Below are 18,223 nucleotides of genomic sequence, written 5' to 3' on the forward strand. Positions count from 1 at the left end.
AGATGAAAATCGGATGGGGCCAGGCGGGACTATATGAAGGATGATCGAGGACAGTGAACCCAAGGCGTCCCATTGTTTCAGAAGTCGCACCGCTCGTGTGTGGTCTGGCATTGTCAAGCTGGAGGAAAAATTTCTACAAGTGTGGACGAACTCTTCGAAATCGTGCTTTCAGTTTTCAGTTTTCTCGCTGTACCTCGCCAAATGTGTAGTGATGCCTTTAGGCATGAGTTCGAAATGAAATGCACAATACCTTGGCCGGCCGAGGTGGCTGAGCGGTTCTAGGCGCCACAGTCTGGAACCGCGCGACCGCTACGGTCGCAGGTTCGAATCCTGCCTCGGGTATGGATGTGTGTGATATCCTTAGGTTAGTTAGGTTTAAGTAGTTCTAGAGTATGATGAACTCAGAAGTTACATTCCATAGCGCTCAGAGCCATTTTGCACAATACCTTGAATACCCCGGAACACTCTGAGCATGACTTTGCCTGCTGATGGCATAGTCTTGACCTTTTTTGGCGTCGGTGATTCTCTGTGACGGAACACCATTGATGATCACTTGTTTTCGGGGTCAAAATGGTAAAACCAGCTTTCGTCACCTGTCACAATGTTGTTAAGGAACCAATGAACCTCACGCTCCAAACCCAATAGAAATTTTAGACAGGTGTCCAATCACCTCTGTTTCATGTGAGAAGTGAGCATTCGAGGCAACGATCGTGCCCATAGTTTTCTGCGCCACAGTTCTGCAGTGTTGCCCCATACAAGCTCTCGTGATATGCCTCGCTTACCTGAAAGCTGTATCGGTGTTGTATGCCGATTTTTTCTGACGACTTAAACAACTCTGTTCCGATAAGACTCGTCAGTACACAGCCTTCGTTTATCTGGGGATTTTAACTGGAGGCTCGTTTCCTGCGATTGGAAAGTCTCTGTTGCAGCGCCTTAGATACGTTTCAAGCCAACATGTCATACGCTACAATTCGGAGACCTGTAGGGGCATATGGTTTCAATTTGCGTTACAGGAGAGGGAAAGTCGACCGTGTAATATGCATGACATGCTGTACCTCAACGACTAAAATTTCGGAGTCATTACTTTCTAACACGCCATCGTACATTCTCAGAAATTTCTTCCTCTTACACTGTTTTGACCAGGATTTCCCTCTTTGCTGGTGCTGGTCTTTTTTTTTATAACTTTCTTACTTCGTCCTTCATGTGCTATTTTGCTTCGTTTTTTGTACTAAAATTTCTTCATGTGTTGCACTTGCTGGTCATCAGTTTCTATGTTTATCTAATTCGTGGTACTCCTCATTACTTTTCCTTTGCTTTAATCTCAGTCCACAGTGTTTGCTCATTAGACGAATGGATTCAACACATCATCAATTCTCCCTCACTTTCAACGAGGACAGCCAATGTCGTCAGCGGATCTTATCATCGATATCCGCCTGCTGGGGTGGCCGAGCGGTTCTAGGTGTTACAGTCTGGAACCGCGCGACCGCTACGGTCGCAGGTTCGAATCCTGCCTCGGGCATGGATGTGTGTGAGGTCCTTAGGTTAGTTAGGTTTGAGTAGTTCTACGTTCTAGGGGACTGATGACCTCAGAATTTAAATCCCATAGTGCTTAGAGCCATTTGAACCATTTTAATCGGTATCCAGATTTCTGAACCTGGGTGAATAATGGAAAATAAACTTGGTTGTTGACATTGTTTTACGAAGCACTCCATGATTATCCGAAGCCAGATTCTGAAATAGAAAGACGAAACAAGTAAACAAGTGGGATACGCAGACCTATCAGAGTCTTTTCGTTTGTATATTCAGAGAGATCTCCCCCGTACAATCAGTCGCAGCGCAGGGTAACGAAGACTACAGCGCAGCCTCAGCTGGCTCTCATTACACTGCTGACACTGCGATCATTAGCTAATTAAATTTCCGAACAAAATTTTCTCGAATGCTAATTATCTGTTATATGCGCGCCATGATGCCTCCGGCTCTTTCAAATCGAGTTACGCTCATTGTCAACTTAGTCCGGATGGCAGCAGAAGTTGAGGGGGCGACGGTAGGGGGCGTCGTGGGGGTGGTCGATAGGGCGCAGTGCGGAAGCGAAACTTCCTTTTTCAGCCCCGGCCGCTCTCGTTTTCCGCCTGTGAAGACGTCGCCGGGCCGACTGGAAGAATGCAGGGCAAACATCTTGAGTCCGGCCGGGGAGCGTCCAGTTGTTTAGAATACAGGGGGCGGCTTCGTCGTGCACCCCGGTCACGGCCCGTCGCTAACGAGCCGGGTGGGCTGGCGCCGCCCACCGTCCGCCCAGGGCACGCCGCCCTTTCTCCAGTTTAGCCCTGTCTCATTTTTCTTCTTATTTTCCGTCCAGAGTTGTCAGGTGGTGCTCCGTAGGGACAGTTGTACATGCCGTCAACCCTTTACCACAATGCAGCGCAAGAAGCGAACTCCAAACCTGCATTTCTATATCCACAGCTGCAGTACGCTGGCCCTTTACTGTATTAGGAGGAGGTTCTACAACTACAACTACAGAGTGTTTCACAATTACTGTTACACACTTCTAGAGGTTGTACAGGGGACTTAGTAGATCAAATTTTACATAGGAACCCATTTCCGGAAACGGTTAGTTTTCTTCCTACAAGGAAAACAAAAATGTACAATTTCGCTCCTATTTGATTTAATTTTAGTAAAGAAATTCGATATGACGACCACTAAGTTCGGTGCACACAGTACTTTCGCTAAACTTTGTCCAACATCTGCTGTGTATGGTTAATCACTACTGCTACTACTATGAACCGTGCAACCGGGTCTTCCTCCAACTGGACTGGTGTCTCGTGAGCAAGAGTTTTCGTGTGGCCCCGCAAGAAAAATTCCAAAGGTAGTAAATCTGGGTATCTTACTGGCCAAGCATGTGGTCCACCTCGACTGATCCACCTGTACCTTTAGCCTACATTGAGATGGTTTCGGATATGAACTGCAAAATGTACTGGTACCACAATTCGTCCCGAATGTCCAGTCACACATTTCCCGTAAACTTCGCCATCAATTTTTGCAGCAATATCAAATACCCGCCATCTGTCAGCTGAGGAGGAAGTACTTTCGCCCAGTCACAAGACCTGCTCAGACATGGATGCCGAAGGAAGGCTGAAGTCGTCGTGTACAGGTGGTTTTGGGGTTTTGTTTATCCCAAAAGTGGCTATTTCGAGTGCTTAAAACACCTTCCCTGCCGAAATGCACTTCGGCGGGGAACAAAACTCGCCTAGGAAACAGAGGGAAATCCGCACAGCGGTGCAAAAACTAGGCACGGAAATTGACACGTTGCATAAAATCCGCCGTTAGCGTGGCGTGTACCTTCTGAGGGTGACGTGGGTGAAGTTGGAGTTCATGCAGAACACGTCAGACGGACAAGTGAGACACATGCAAGTCATGTGCAATGGCTCTTCTGCTCCTCGATGGGTTCTCTTCAAATCTATGAAGCAATACGACAATGCGTCTCCTTCTTGAAGCATCACAGTTTGCTCTACCGCTTGTGAATTTCCCACTTTCCCGCAGCAGTTGCTCTACTCTGGCATACTTGGGATTTGGAAAGTACTCTTGGTATATACTATGAGCTTCTCTTCCATCACTGCGAATTTCACCGTAAAATAACAACAGGTCGGAGTACTCTACGAATGTTTAATCACGCATCCTCTTACTGTAGTACCAGTAACCGTAATGTCAACTGACGTATCACCAGGAAGAATGAAAACAAGGCAGACGGAAACAGAGGACATCACGTTACATCGCGTCATCGTACGATTTATGAATGTCGGTAACCTACAGTAACAGGCGAGCTGTTTAAGAAACATCTAGCGTGCGAGTAAGTAGTTCTTGTATTCTTTGTAGCATGGAAACGAACCGTTTCCGGACATGTATTCCCATGTAAAACTTGATCTACTATGTCCCTCTACAATCTCTAGAACTGTGTAACACAAATTATGAAACACCCTGTATATCAATATGACTACTCTGCATTTCACAGTTAAGTGCCTGGCAGAGGCTTCGTCGAACCAGCTTCAGGGTAGTTCTCTAGCGTTCCACTCTCGAACAGCTCGCGGGAGAAACGAACACTTAAATCTTTCCGTACCAGCTTATTACGATGAGCATTCCCCCCCCCCCCCCCCAAAATCAGTGTGTAGATGGGTACCAACAAAATATTTTCTCACTCCAGGAGCAAACTTGGGATCTAAATTTCATGAGAAGATTCTGCCACAACGAAAAACGCTTTTCTTTCTTTCTTTATTTCTTCTTCTTTTTTTTTCAATGATTGCCACCCCAGTTGTTCATTTTCCACTTTTCGCACCACAGAAATATCTTGTATAAATTATTTTATTATTATAAACGTAGACTTCTGCGGCAATTGTCAGATTCAATAAAATTTTTCTGGGTTTGTGATAGCATTGTCAATACATATGAAACTACCGACGTTTCGATTTCTGTTGCAAGGGACCTTCCTTAGGGTGTTTTTGCTTACTGCAAAACGTCGGTAGTTTCATATATATTGACAATGCGCTCACAAACCCAGAAAAAAATTATTGAGTATTTTACTATTAGTTTTGATCCTACGATGACTTTACAAGACGGTAAATGACAGCATCATCTGCAAACGTTCTAAGACGGCTGCTCAGATTGTCTCCTAAATCGTTTACGTAAATCAGGAACAGCAGAGGGCCTGTAATACTTCCTTGGGAAACCTCAGATGTTACTTCTACTTTACTCGATGACCTTCCATCAGTTATTACGAACTGTAACCTTTCCAGCAGGAACTCAAGAGTCCAATCGCACAACGGAGACTGTACTGTACAGGCACATAATTTGATTATAAGTCGATTGTTAGGAACGGTGTGGAAAGTCTCCTAGAAATCCTGACTGGTATACAATCTGGACTGGTGGTCTAGCGATTATTAGGGATACATTTCTGAGCTGCCCTCCTCTGGCTCTTCTCCATTTCCTGCTTCAGTGCAACCTGCTAGGAGTTCCAAACTGATAAGTATTTCTCTAATAGAATGTTTTGTAAGCCACCATCTTCGTGCATCAGACTACACTTCCTTAAGGTTTTCCACTGAATCTCAATCACAATGCAACTGTCCCATAATGAGTTTTGTTGTGACTGACAATTCGCAAGTTTTCACAAACACAACTTTTATTTATGTACGTTTACAAGGTTGATGACTCAACAACAAAAGAAAGGTAACAATAACGATGCCAGTTTAAGTCTCCTAATTGAGGCAAACAAAAGTTCACTTCCATTTTTCCACAAAGGCTCGTGGTAACACATACACACCAGTAAAAGTCCAGAGACGAAGATGAAACCTTCAGCGGCCGAAGTCCACGAGGTTGGCATCCGGACTGAACTGAACTTCAAGGCTGGTTCTAGCCAGTAAATAGCTTTCTCCAGCCCATCAGGCTTTGGCATAGTGATATCTACTGCAGGCCGTGGCTCGATCTCCCCCTGCAGGAAGTAGCGCTCGGAATGTCTGTTTCCAATATCTTGAATGTAAATAGCCGGTGTTTACCACGGTGCTCTTGGCACGACTACAACATAGACAACCCCGTCCTCTGTTGTGTGATATGGGTTCCGACCTCAGTCGCTACCTTGGCTCCGGCATAACAAGTTTCATGTGGTTTGTAATAGAATACTGTTGCAAACGGGTCAGAACATTGTTGCAAAAGCAACGAAAAAAACATGCCAAATTTAAACGAACGCGAAACTTCCAAGATTGGCGATCGTTCGAAGAGGATCGAAATTTATTGCGGACTTCAATGCGAGATGCTTCTAACAGTTTCCAAAACGAAACTTTGTCTCGAAACCTGGTAGAAAATCCTAAGAGATTCTGGTCGAATGTGAGGTACGTTAGTGGCAAAACACAATCAATGCCATCTCTGCACGATAGCAACGGAGTGCTGCCAGAGCAGAGTTCCTAAACACAGCCTTCCGAAATCTCTTCACCAAAGAGGACGAAGTAAATATTCCAGAATTAGAATCAAGAACAGCTGCCAACATGAGTAACGTAGAAGTAGATATCCTGGGAGTAGTGAAGTAACTTAAATCACGTATACTAGTTGGATTCCTTTCAGAGTACGCTGATGCATTAGCTCCATACTTAACAATCATATACAATCTTTCTCTCGACGAAAGATCCGTACCCAAAGACTGGAAAGTAGCCCCACTAAATTATAAGCCCAGATCATTAACGTCAATACGCAGCAGGATTTTGGAACATATATTGTGTTCGAACATTATGAATTACTTCGAACAAAACTGTCTATTGACACACTGTCAACATCGATGTAAAAGACACCATTCTTGTGGAACACAACTAGCTCTCTACCCGCACTTAGTATTGAGTGCTATTGAAAAGGGATTTCAAATGGATCCCGTATTTCTGTACTTCCGGAAGGCTTTTGACACTATACCACACAATTGGATTCTTATGGAGTATCGTCTGGATTCGTAATTTTCTGTCAGAGAGGTCACATTTCGTAGTAATTGACGGAAAGTCATCGAGTAAAACAGAAGTGATTTCTGGCGTTCCCCAAGGTAGCGCTATAGGCCCTTTGCTGTTCCTTATCTATTTATCTATATAAATGATTTGGGAGACAATCCGAGCAGCCGTCTTACGTTGCTTGCAGATGACCCTGTTATTTATCGACTAACAAAGTCATCACAAGATAAAACAAATTGTAAAATCATTAAGAAAAGATATCTGAATGGTTCGGAAAATGGCAGTTGACCCTAAACAACGAAAAGTGTGAGGTCATCCACATGAGTGCTGAAAGAAATTCGCTAAACTTCGGTTACACGATAAATGAGTCAAATCTAAAGGCTGTAAATTCAACAAAATACCTAGGAATTAGAATCACGAACAACTTAAATTGGAAGGAACGGATAGAAAATGTTGTCGGGAAAGCACACCAAAGACTGCGTATTATTGGCAGGACACTTAGAAAATGTAACAGATGTACTAAATAGACTGCCAACAGTACACTTGTCCGTCCTCTTTTAGAATACTACTGCGCGGTGTCGGATCCTTACCAGATAGTTCAAATGGCTCTCAGCACTATGCGACTTAACTTCTGAGGCCATCAGTCGCCTAGAAATTAGAACTAATTAAACCTAAGTAACCTAAGGACATCACACACATCCATGCCCGAGGCATGATTCGAACCTACCAGATAATACTGACGGAGTACATTGAAAATATTCAAAGCAGGGCAGTACGTTTTGTGTTATCGCGGTATAGGTTGGTTGGTTGGTTGGTTGGTTGGGGAAGGAGACCAGACAGCGTGGTCATCGGTCTCGTCGGATTAGGGAAGGATGGGGAAGGAAGTCGGCCGTGCCCTTTCAGAGGAACCATCCCGGCATTTGCCTGGAGTGATTTAGGGAAATCACGGAAAACCTAAATCAGGATGGCCGGACGCGGGATTGAACCGTCGTCCTCCCGAATGCGAGTCCAGTGTCTAACCACTGCGCCACCTCGCTCGGTTATCGCGGTATAGGGGAGAGAGTGTCACTGAAAAGATACAGGATTTGAGGTGGACATCATTAAAACAAAGGCGTCTTTCATTGCGGCGGAATCTTCTCGCGAAATTTCGATCACCAACCTTCTCCGAATGCGAAAATATTTTACTGACGCCGATCTACATAGGGAGAAATGATCATAATAATAAAATAAGAGAAATAAGAACTTGTGTGGAAAGATGTTCGTTTTTTCCGCGCGCTGTACGTGAATGGAATAATAGAGAATTGTGAAGCTGTTTTGATGAACCCTCTGCTAGGCGTTTAAATGTGATTTCCAGGGTATCCATGTAGATGTAGATGTAAATGAACAGGATGGAATTTATACAGTGTAAATGACTGAGTAATCAGGAGATGACCTCATCTCTTTACGTTATATTGAAGATTAGTGTAGACTTACTACTCAAGAGCGATTAATTCCGTATTTGGGTTTCTGAGGGAAAAAGAATAAAATGCAAAATTTTCTGCGAGACTCAAAATAAATAAAACTGTTCACATGTATCAGAACTGTACCTCTTCTCAGATGTGTAAAAATCAAGCCCACAAAAATTAAATAAACATCATTCCTTCACTTTATGTGTAGGTCCCACGCATATGTAGCACCAGTGTTGTTGAATAACGGATGATTGCTGTGAGAATGCACTCAGTCATTCGAAATACACTGACCTGCCCAACCCATGAATCTTGCTGTAATACTGTAAACAAACCCACCCCAAACACTGTACACCAGCTGTCAGATCTGAATGCGGCACCTGCTGCAGTATTCGACCAACCAGAACAAAGCTCATATATAATAGGTTCGCGCGCACCCGGCATAATGGCGGTTTGCAAATATGTCCACTTCACAATTGAAATTATTTATTACCTCAGAAATCATAATATGCAGAACACACCAAACGCAGTGAATTAAATGTGTGAGCACTATTTTACTAATTCAAAAGAAAATTTAATGAAGGATATGGAGAAATACTACGTGTATATGTTAGTATTTTTGTGGCAATTCGCGATAATTACGTTGATCTAAGACCATATTACAATTAGAATAGCATTTAATTTTTAATTGGAAACACATACTCACAGATTTTGCAATTGGGAGCGTTCTTCTATCTAGTACTCGGTTATAAAATATCCTTTTTCGTTGCATCTCACCCACTTCTCAGTGTTGTATCGCGTCATAATGTAAAATAAAAAATAAAAAATAAACTATACTGGGAGGAATAACTGTTTCGGCCACGGCTACGGTGGCCGAGACGTTGGTTTCCCCCAGTATAGTTTTTCTTCGTAATTAGACGCGGTACGATACTCAGAAAGTTTTATGTCAAATGATTCCGAGATAGTGTGCCATGACGACGTGTCGTATGGTGCTGGACGATTCAACGTAGAAAATAATGTCTCCAGACCTGTTCCAGGTAACGACATGACTACCTTACTGCTGCAGCTGTCGTCGACAGCTTGATGTCGTGGGACTGCAGTTGCCGAGTGTGCTCAATGTGTTATCGATAGCGTTTAACGAAAGAATAATCATACAATCACCTTAAAAGCTCATTAAGCCATGTACTGGATAGCTGAAAAAAAGTTGAAGATCTTATACATGATGGTCAGTTCGGCACCAGAGAGCCCTTTAATACGTTCCGCTTAAGAGAAGCAAAAGTTACGAAAAGTCAAGAAGCGTTGCAGTGCACTGAAAATTAAGTTGTCTGATAAGAAATTAAAACTTTCGCAGAACAGATGAGGAAAGGATTCTGTGGAAAATACTGATTTAATGAAGGGGCAAGATGGTAGGACATGTGTTAAGATGTCAGGGAATGACTTGCATGGTATCAGAGGGACTTGTAGATGTCAAACACTTCTGGTATCCGCATCGGCGCAGCCCAGACAACCGACATCTCATGCTGCAAATGATGCCTCAGCGATTGGGCGTCTCCGGGCGCTCTACCCGCTGCTGAACCCCGCATCTACCCTCCCACCTCGTCACGGCCTGACTGTGTACTTGGCCCTTATCCGGCCAGTACTCGAGTACGCCGCCATAGTGTGGGGGAATGCAGCCCCGTCGCACGTTGCGTTGCTCCAGCGCGTCCAGAATCGGGCGCTCTCCACAAGCCACCTCGTTACTCGACGAGGCTCCTTCATGAGGAAGCAGGCGTCCCGCTGCTGCGGGATCGCTTCAGGCAGTCCACCAAGGTGTTCTATGCCTCTGCCGAACACTCTGGAAGTCGTCTTATTCGTAGCCTGGGACACCAAGTCCACCACAGGCCGACCACGCGTTGGCCTGATCTGCTGCGGGAGTAGTTTCTTCCGCAGCCCCGATGTCACTTTTCACGAAGCGTCCGCACCCAAGCGGCCGCTCACATAGCCCAATCCTACCTGTGAGGCCAGAAATAGTTCTTGAGGTATAAACAGGAACAGCAGCTTCGCTGCTTAGCCTGTCTAACTCCTGGTAGATGTAACCAGAGATTTGCAGTGCAGTGCAGTGCAGTAATTGACAGTTCTAGTGCCTGGTTTCTTCCTCTACGGCCATGGCACCTTCCGCTTTTTATTGACACTGATACTGGCAAGATGTCTGTCCCGGAAATTAGAAGACTTTTGAGAACATTGTTAATTATAAGTCCGAAGGCCATAAACAAACGACAAAAGAAAAATATTTTTAGTGTGATATAATTAAAGACTAACAATTTTCAATTTTTTTCCCCTTTGTTTGTAATGTGAAACATTTCATGATTAGAGGCAAACGGAAAGTGCTCTATATGTTTTACTGAGTCAGTCTGTGAGTATCAAAAGATGTCACATAATGTCCTTGTCGTTTGACTGCATACTCTTAGAAGCTTCAGTTTTTTACATTACCAAGAGATTGTTATGTGACAGATTTCAGCTAGGGAGGCTTACCTCTTCCTGAGAAAAAGGGTTTTTATTGACAAACACTCAGACAGATGGATAAGAAAGTGTTCCTATAAGGGTTACGTTTCTACCGGTTGAGATATGGAACACCAAAAGTTATCCCCCAGGTGCAATGCTTGTGAAACATAATAGGTTTATGTAGATTAACACTCAAGTTAGTATTTCTTATAACCACAACTCAAAGTAAAATGAAAATTCCTGTATATCCTGCTTGTGGATAGGTAGTAACTATTCTGCAGACGAACTGCTGCATTGTCTCAACGCAATGCGCCGCCAGAAATGACTGGATACTGTGGCAAAACTTGACTACAATCAGAGAAAAGGACCTGGTCTGTGTTACGTAACTTGGCAGGTGTAAATTGAATAAAATGGAATAAGAGCGTCATAAAACCAAATTCAGTTGCTGTACATATCGTCTCAACATGTAAACCATCTATTCCGCGGTGCCACGCTAAGTCAAGCACGAACTGAGAACCATAGTGGTAGGATGCTCACATCATAGTCAAGTTCTTTCTCATTAACTCGTAAAAACGTTTCAAAGGGGTGTACAAGATATTAAATCACATAAAGTTTCACATTTTAATGGCATACAATAAGAATTCCCATACAACTAGAATCCCTTCTGCTTTTAGCTTTCGTCAAGGTGGTTTTCTCGTCCTAACCTATTGGTGCGGTAGCTGAATTTACGATGATACGGGTTGAATATTCAATTATAATTATTTTCCTTACGAGGGTTTGTTAAAAGACAATGTAATGTACCAATGCAGAAGTGGTGAACCGTATTCACGCTTCGAACGCCAAAGTTGGTACCTGCATCGGTGGCAGACAACAGTAACAGTTCGAGAGACAAGGATTTTACAATAGTAGCAGCGGGCCTCAAAGAATCGACAGCTATCTAAAACAATAACCTAACTGCCAAATGTAGTAGTATCTCTGTACGTTTGTTTGTGTTAAGTGGTTCAAAGATAGTTTAAAATGGGTCTTCTAGCTATTTATCGTAATCAGTCAGTTTCACAGTGGGGTATTCTTAGTGTAGGTGACATGCTGCCAATTAATTACAATAAGTTGTAGTATGGATAGTCACAGCAGCGTGGTGGAATTTACATTGATAGTATAGTGTGATTACTTAAAGGTCAGAGTAATTACTGGCTCGAAATAGAAGGTTGCTTTATCTCTGAGAGTTTCCATCAGTGAAATACTGTCCAGTGGTTCCATTCGTGACTCACTGAATGGCTAGTTAAGGTAAACAGTGGGCTTAATAAGTTTGTTCGATGAGAGACAAGCGCTTATTGTTGATACGTGATTGGATTCAAGATACCATGCTGATTTGGATTGCTCCATATTTTCTAGGTGGTGTTCCTGCTTAGCAAACTCAGAGGTAATTGCGTACGGCTGTAATGCTGTATATATGGCTAGCGCACTCTGACAGACTCGAGTGTTATCTGCGTTATTTGAGTGATTTGTGTACACTTACAGGGTAGCGTGGTGCGCCGTTGTGACGGAGAACTGATTCGTGGCTGTATTCATCGATAGTGAGTCAATCTGCAACGTACTTGGCTAAAGAGGCACTAAGGAATTTCTGAAAGAAACTACACATTCGTTGCACGGTGTTGATCACCCGTAAACTGAAAAGATCCTCCCCGTAACACCAAGTAGTAACCCGTCGGAACCACTCACGCACGGGCATCACACTATTATCACCGCTTTCATTCTTTTAGTGGGAGTGACCATTAACTTGAGAGACGATAGCGGGACGTGACTCGCCAACAGCTGAAGAGGCTTACATTTTGCTTGGATTGTATAACTGTAGGGCTCAAAGTGATGATGGCACGCAGGCATTTTGTTTGTGTATGTCCAGTTGTTGTACTGGGGGATGTGGAATGCTCGCCACTCGTCATTCGTTCGATTTCGTCGACTTCTGATGTGCAAAATAAAGCAAACAAGACTAACGAAGTTACGCATCTTATTTGAAATTAGATGAATTCTCCCCAAAAGTAACTTGAGGTCAAATTAAAAATAGAAAACGAATAATAATGAAATTAAAGAGATGAAACTTTTAGAAGTTCGCAAAAGAGATTTAAATATAGATATATTTCCACTACTTACTGGAATGAAGGAAACAGAGTTCAGAAATATAAGATCTAGCGTTACGTCTAACTTCATGACATTAATTAAGTAGAATTCAACACAAAATGAAAATAAATAAAGAAGGAAACAGATTATTAATATTAAAATAAGTACTTCTTAACAAAAATAAAATAAAGCATTTATATCATACCAAAACTAAACAGAGATAAACGTTATCGATAAAATGGCATCAATGACTTCCTATTCAATTTTCTCTTCGGTTTAAAATGGACGGCAATAATCCACAATCTAAATAGGAGCTGTGCTATATGTATTATAATTTATCGTAAGTGAAGTAAATTCCGTAAGCGGTAGATGGGCTCAGTATTAACTAACTTTGAGTGACAAGTGGTAATTGGATTTGATTATTTAATTTGTCAAACATCTAATTACCAGACTTGAGGTTCACGAATTTCATTTCCTATTACGCTTTCACGAACGCAAAATTTTAGCCTTATTACGTCTGTCAGTAAAATAGTAACTGCAGAGAATATTAGCCACTCGTTACTTAAATTCCAGCTAAGTACTTGCAATTTACAGACTATGCCTGGTGCTAACGATCAACAGACAGTTCAGATACTATATTACGTTCACTTGTTTGTACGAAACTTAAATAAGAAAACAAACGAAAGTTGTCCTGGAACACAGTGACATCAAAGAGTAGAGAATATGTATGACTCATCATTCTTCTGACTGGTTTAATGTAGACCGCCATGAATACTTCTCCTCCGAGCAGCAGCTGCACCCTACATCCTCAATTATTTACTGTTTGTATTACAATATTTGTCATCCTCTAGAGTTTTTCCCTCTACTCCCTCTAGTACCATGGGAGTTATATCCTGATGTCTTAACAGATGTACTATCATTCTATCCCTCCTACTTGTTAGTGTTTCCCATATGTTCCTTTCCTTGCCGATTCAGCGGAGAAAATCCTCATTCGTTACCTTAACAGTCCGCCCAATTTTGAACATTCTTCTGTAGCACCACATCTCAAATGGTTCGATTCTCTTCTGATCTAGTTTTTCTACAGTTCAGGTCTCACTACCTCACAATGCAGTGCCCCAAACGTAATTCTCAGAACTTTCTTCCTCGAATTAAGACCTGTGTTTGATACTAGCAGATTTCTCTTTGCCAGGAATACCCTCCTTGCCAGTTCTCGTCTGCTTTTTGCGTCCTTGATACGTCCGTCACAAGCTGTTTCGCTGCCTAGGCGTCAGAATTCCCTAACTGTCTCTACTTGGTGTTCACCAATTATTATGTTAATTTTCTCGCTGTTTTCCTTTCTACTACCTCTCATCACTTTTGTCATTTCGCCGGCCGCAGTGGCCGAGCGGTTCTAGGCGCTTCAGTCTGGAACCGCGCGGCCACTACGGTCGCAGGTTCGAATCCCTCCTCGGGCATGGATGTGTGTGATGTCCTGAGGTTAGTTAGGTTTAAGTAGTTCTAAGTTCTAGAGTATGATGACCTCAGATTTTAGGTCCCATAGTGCTCAGAGACATTTGAACCATTTTTTTCGTCTATTCCGATTCATTCTTAACCCATATTCTACATTCACGAGACTGTTCACTCCATTCAACAGATCCTGTAATTCTTCTTCCCTTTCACTGAGGATAGCAATATCGACAGCAAATCTTATCATTAATATCCTTTCACCCTGAACCCTTTCCCACTCTTAAACCCATCTTTTACTTTCGTCATTGCTTCTTCGATGTATAGATTGAACAGTAGGAGCAAAAGACTACACCATGCCTTACGCTTTTTAATCCTGCATTTCGTTCTTGATATTCCCGTTTTATTGTTCCTTTTGGTTCTTGTACATTTTGTACATTATCCGTCCTTTCCTATACTTTACGCCTGCTTTTCTCAGAATTTATAACATCTTCCACCAATTGACATTGTCGAACACACTTTCCTGGTCGACAAATTCATTATCAACCGCAACGTCAGAACTGCATCTCTGGTGCCTTTACCTATCCTAAAGCCAAACAGATCACCATCTAATACATCTGTAATTTTCTTTTCCATTCTTCTTTATATTATTCTTGTTAGCAACTTGAATGCATGAGCTGTTAAGCAGATAGTGCGATAATTCTCGCACATGTCGGATCTTGCTATCTTGATACTGTGTGGATGACATTTTTTTCAAAAGCCTGATGGTATATCGCAAGTCTCATACATTCTCTACATTAAATAGTTGTTTTGCTGCCACCTCTCCCAATGATTTTAGTAATTCTGAAATTCTGATGGAATGTGAGTGATCCCTTCTGATTTATTTAATATTAAGTCGTCCAAATCTCTTTTAAATTCTTTTTTTAGTACTGGATCCCCTATCTCTTCTCCAACCACTCCTGTTTTTATTTCTATCACATCATCAGACAAGTCTTCCCCCCCCCCCCCCCCCTCTAGAGGCCTTCCGCGTACCACCAATGTACTCCTTTTAGCTACCCGTTCTCTCCTCTGTATTTAACAGAGGAATTTTCGTTACACTCTTTAAAGCTATTGCCCTGGATTTTAATTTCATCGAAGGTTATTTTGACTTTCCTGTATTCTGAACCAGTCCTTTCAATAGTCGTTTCTTTTTAGATTTCTTTAATTTTCCATGCAGCAGTTTTGCCTTAGCTACCTGGCACTTCCTATTTATTTCGTTCCTAAGTAACTTGCATTCCTGTATTACTGTTCCCTGAACATTTTTGTTTCTTCGTCGATCAACTGCAGTACTTCCTCGTTATCCATCGTTTACTCGCAGGTATCTTCCTTGAACCTACGCTTTTCTTTCCAACTTCGGTGACTGGTCTTTTTAGTGATGGCCATTTCTCTTCAACTGAACTGCCTACTGAGTCATTCATTATCACAGTATCTACGGCCTCACAGAAGTTCAAGCATGCCTCTTCATTCCTTAATACTTCTCTGTTCTACATCTTTGCGCACTGAGTGTTCCTGACTAGTCTCTTAAAGGTTAGCCGACTCTTAGTCATTACCAAATTGTGATCTGAGTCTACATCTGCTCTTGGGTAAGCCGTACAATCTAATGTCTGATCTCGGAATCTCTGCTTGACTACGGTGTAAATTTCGCCCGGCCTTTCCCACCTACACCGTCTCCTCTTGTGATTTCTGGACGAAGTATTCGCTACTACTAACGGATATTTAATGGAGAGCTCAGTTGGCCTTTCTTCTCTGTCTTTCCTAGTATCAAGCCCAAAAGCTCCTGTAACACTTTCTTCTACTCCTAGCCCTACAACCCTATTCCAATCCCTCATGAGTATTAGATTTTCATCTCAATTAAAGTACTGAATTACCCGTTCAGTAACCTCATATACTTTCTCCATCTCTCCATACTCTGTCTGCGACGTTACCACTTGAACCTGAACCATTGTTGCCTGTGCTGGTTTGCTGTCGATTCTGATGAGATCAACCGTATCACTGAACTGTTCGCAGCAATTCACTCTACCCTAGTTTTCTATTCATATCGAATCTTACTCCAATTATACCATTTCCTTCTACAGTTGATATTACACTATACTCAAGTGAACAGAAGTGATTGTCTTGTTTCCATTCCACTTCGCTGATCCCCACTATAAGTGGACTGAGTCTCTGAATTTCCCTTTTCATATTTTCTAGCTTCTTTACCACGTTCAAACTTCAGAGATTCCACGCCCCAACGCGTAGAACGTTACCCTTTCGGTGGTTATTGAATATTTTTCTCATGGTCACCTCCCACATGGCAGTCCCTTCTCGGAGATCCGAATAGTGGACTACAACGGGATCTTTTGCCAGTGGAGAGATCATCATGACACTTTTTCAATTACAGGCCACAGGTTCTGTGGATACACTTGATGTGTCTTTAATGTAGTGGTTTCCATTGTCTTCTGCATCCTCATGCCGTTAATCATTGGTGATTCTTCCACCTTTCGCAAGGGCAAGAGAATGCCCAGAACATCTATCCGCTCTTCATCCTTTCTGGCAATGCCGTTGGCAGGACGAGGGTGACTTCTTATGCTGGAAGTCATCGGCCGCTATTGCTGGTGATTTCTATTCAAGTTTTAAGCAGTGGCTAGGTTCGAACCGGCGCCGAGGACATTTTCATACCCAGCCAAACATACTTTCCCTTTTTTTGTATACTTTCACTTCATTTTGATCGTTTTGTTTCTTACATTTGATCTGATCTGATTGAATACTCACTCATTTTTTTCTGATTCAGGTTGTGAAGCATCGTTCGCTACCATAAAATACTCCTAGTAAGATAGTACAAGAAGTGTTCATTACTGATGGGATTGTATAATTAGGAACATTACAAGAATTGGCGATCCTCAGCTACCAGCGCATAGAGAGCGGTTGTTCAAGGCGTAATTACGTAGGAATAGACCGTCAGAGTGCACCCAACAACAAACCTCAAGTTACCGTCCTATTGCCTTCTTAATATTGCTTGTGAGGCTGCTGTATAACAGAATACGTATCGAGATACTTGGAAAGATTCCTGTTGAACAGGCCGAGTTTCTACCAAACCGAAGTTGCGTGGATCACCTACTTTAATTAACAACTTGAGAGTAATGGATAAGACTCAAACTCAGGTTCGTAAGAGAATTTAACAAATGTGTAAAACTTATTTTGATATCGAAATGTGCAAATCTCAGGACTACGTGAAAATTTAATTTTGAACGGTAATATGTGGAGCACAAGCAACACGGTGCGAAATCCAGGCGAGAAAGCAATCCGTTTTCAATGAAATTTACGTACACTGTCCGACTGCAAAACAAAATGACTCAGATTAAGATGTTGGCCCTGAATTTGCTAATCTTTATCTTTAGCCACACAAATAATCACTGTATTAGAAATGTCATTGCAATTACTCAGCAAATCAATATAAAATTTAACCCATCTAACTATCTCATAAACGGACTTGTCCTTTGATGGTAATTAAATTTGTTGGCATACCAACGCGCAAGGAACGCTCGTCTGCTCTGCAACCTTTCACTGTTACGATAATGATGAGACAGTAAAAAATCAAATTTCATGTGCCGTACTTGCAATGTGCAGTGCAAGAGGGGATCTTACCAATTTTCACCAAATGCCTCTCGGTACATGACTCGTTATGTGAAATGCGAGTGTAAGAGTCATGAAAGTAAAAATGAAAATGGGGAAGTAATCTCAATGACTGGTCAAAGAGAACAAATATGCCAAGTTTAACTTTTCTTCATTAAGCCATGATATCAATACACCTTTCTCATAACTAGACAAGTTAGCAAAATATTTCTTAATAACTTTCCTGTGTACAATTACCTTCTTTGGCACTTTTTCAACTACAGTACAAAGCCATATGTTGCATAATAAGATTTCTACAGCAGACTTCAACCAAAAGCCATGTTCTAACAATAAGAAGCTATACATTACAAAAATATAAAAAACTGGATTACTTAAAAGTTGGCATTAGACATTCGTCCATTAATATAATCCATTTTTTCTTTCCTCAAAACATATTAGTACAAAATCCTATTTAAATAATGATGGCTCCACTGCACGCCAGGCCAGTTTCCATTCTTTTCAAACCAAGTAGATTGCCTGACTGTCTAACACGCACTGACTGCTCCTATGACAAAGAAAAACTAATGTCTCTGACATGAGAACATGTAACAGTTGTAAGTGCACAGCGTCATTGCTCAG

This window comes from Schistocerca piceifrons, chromosome 7, assembly GCF_021461385.2.
Source record: "Schistocerca piceifrons isolate TAMUIC-IGC-003096 chromosome 7, iqSchPice1.1, whole genome shotgun sequence".
Taxonomy (NCBI): Eukaryota; Metazoa; Arthropoda; class Insecta; order Orthoptera; family Acrididae; genus Schistocerca; species Schistocerca piceifrons.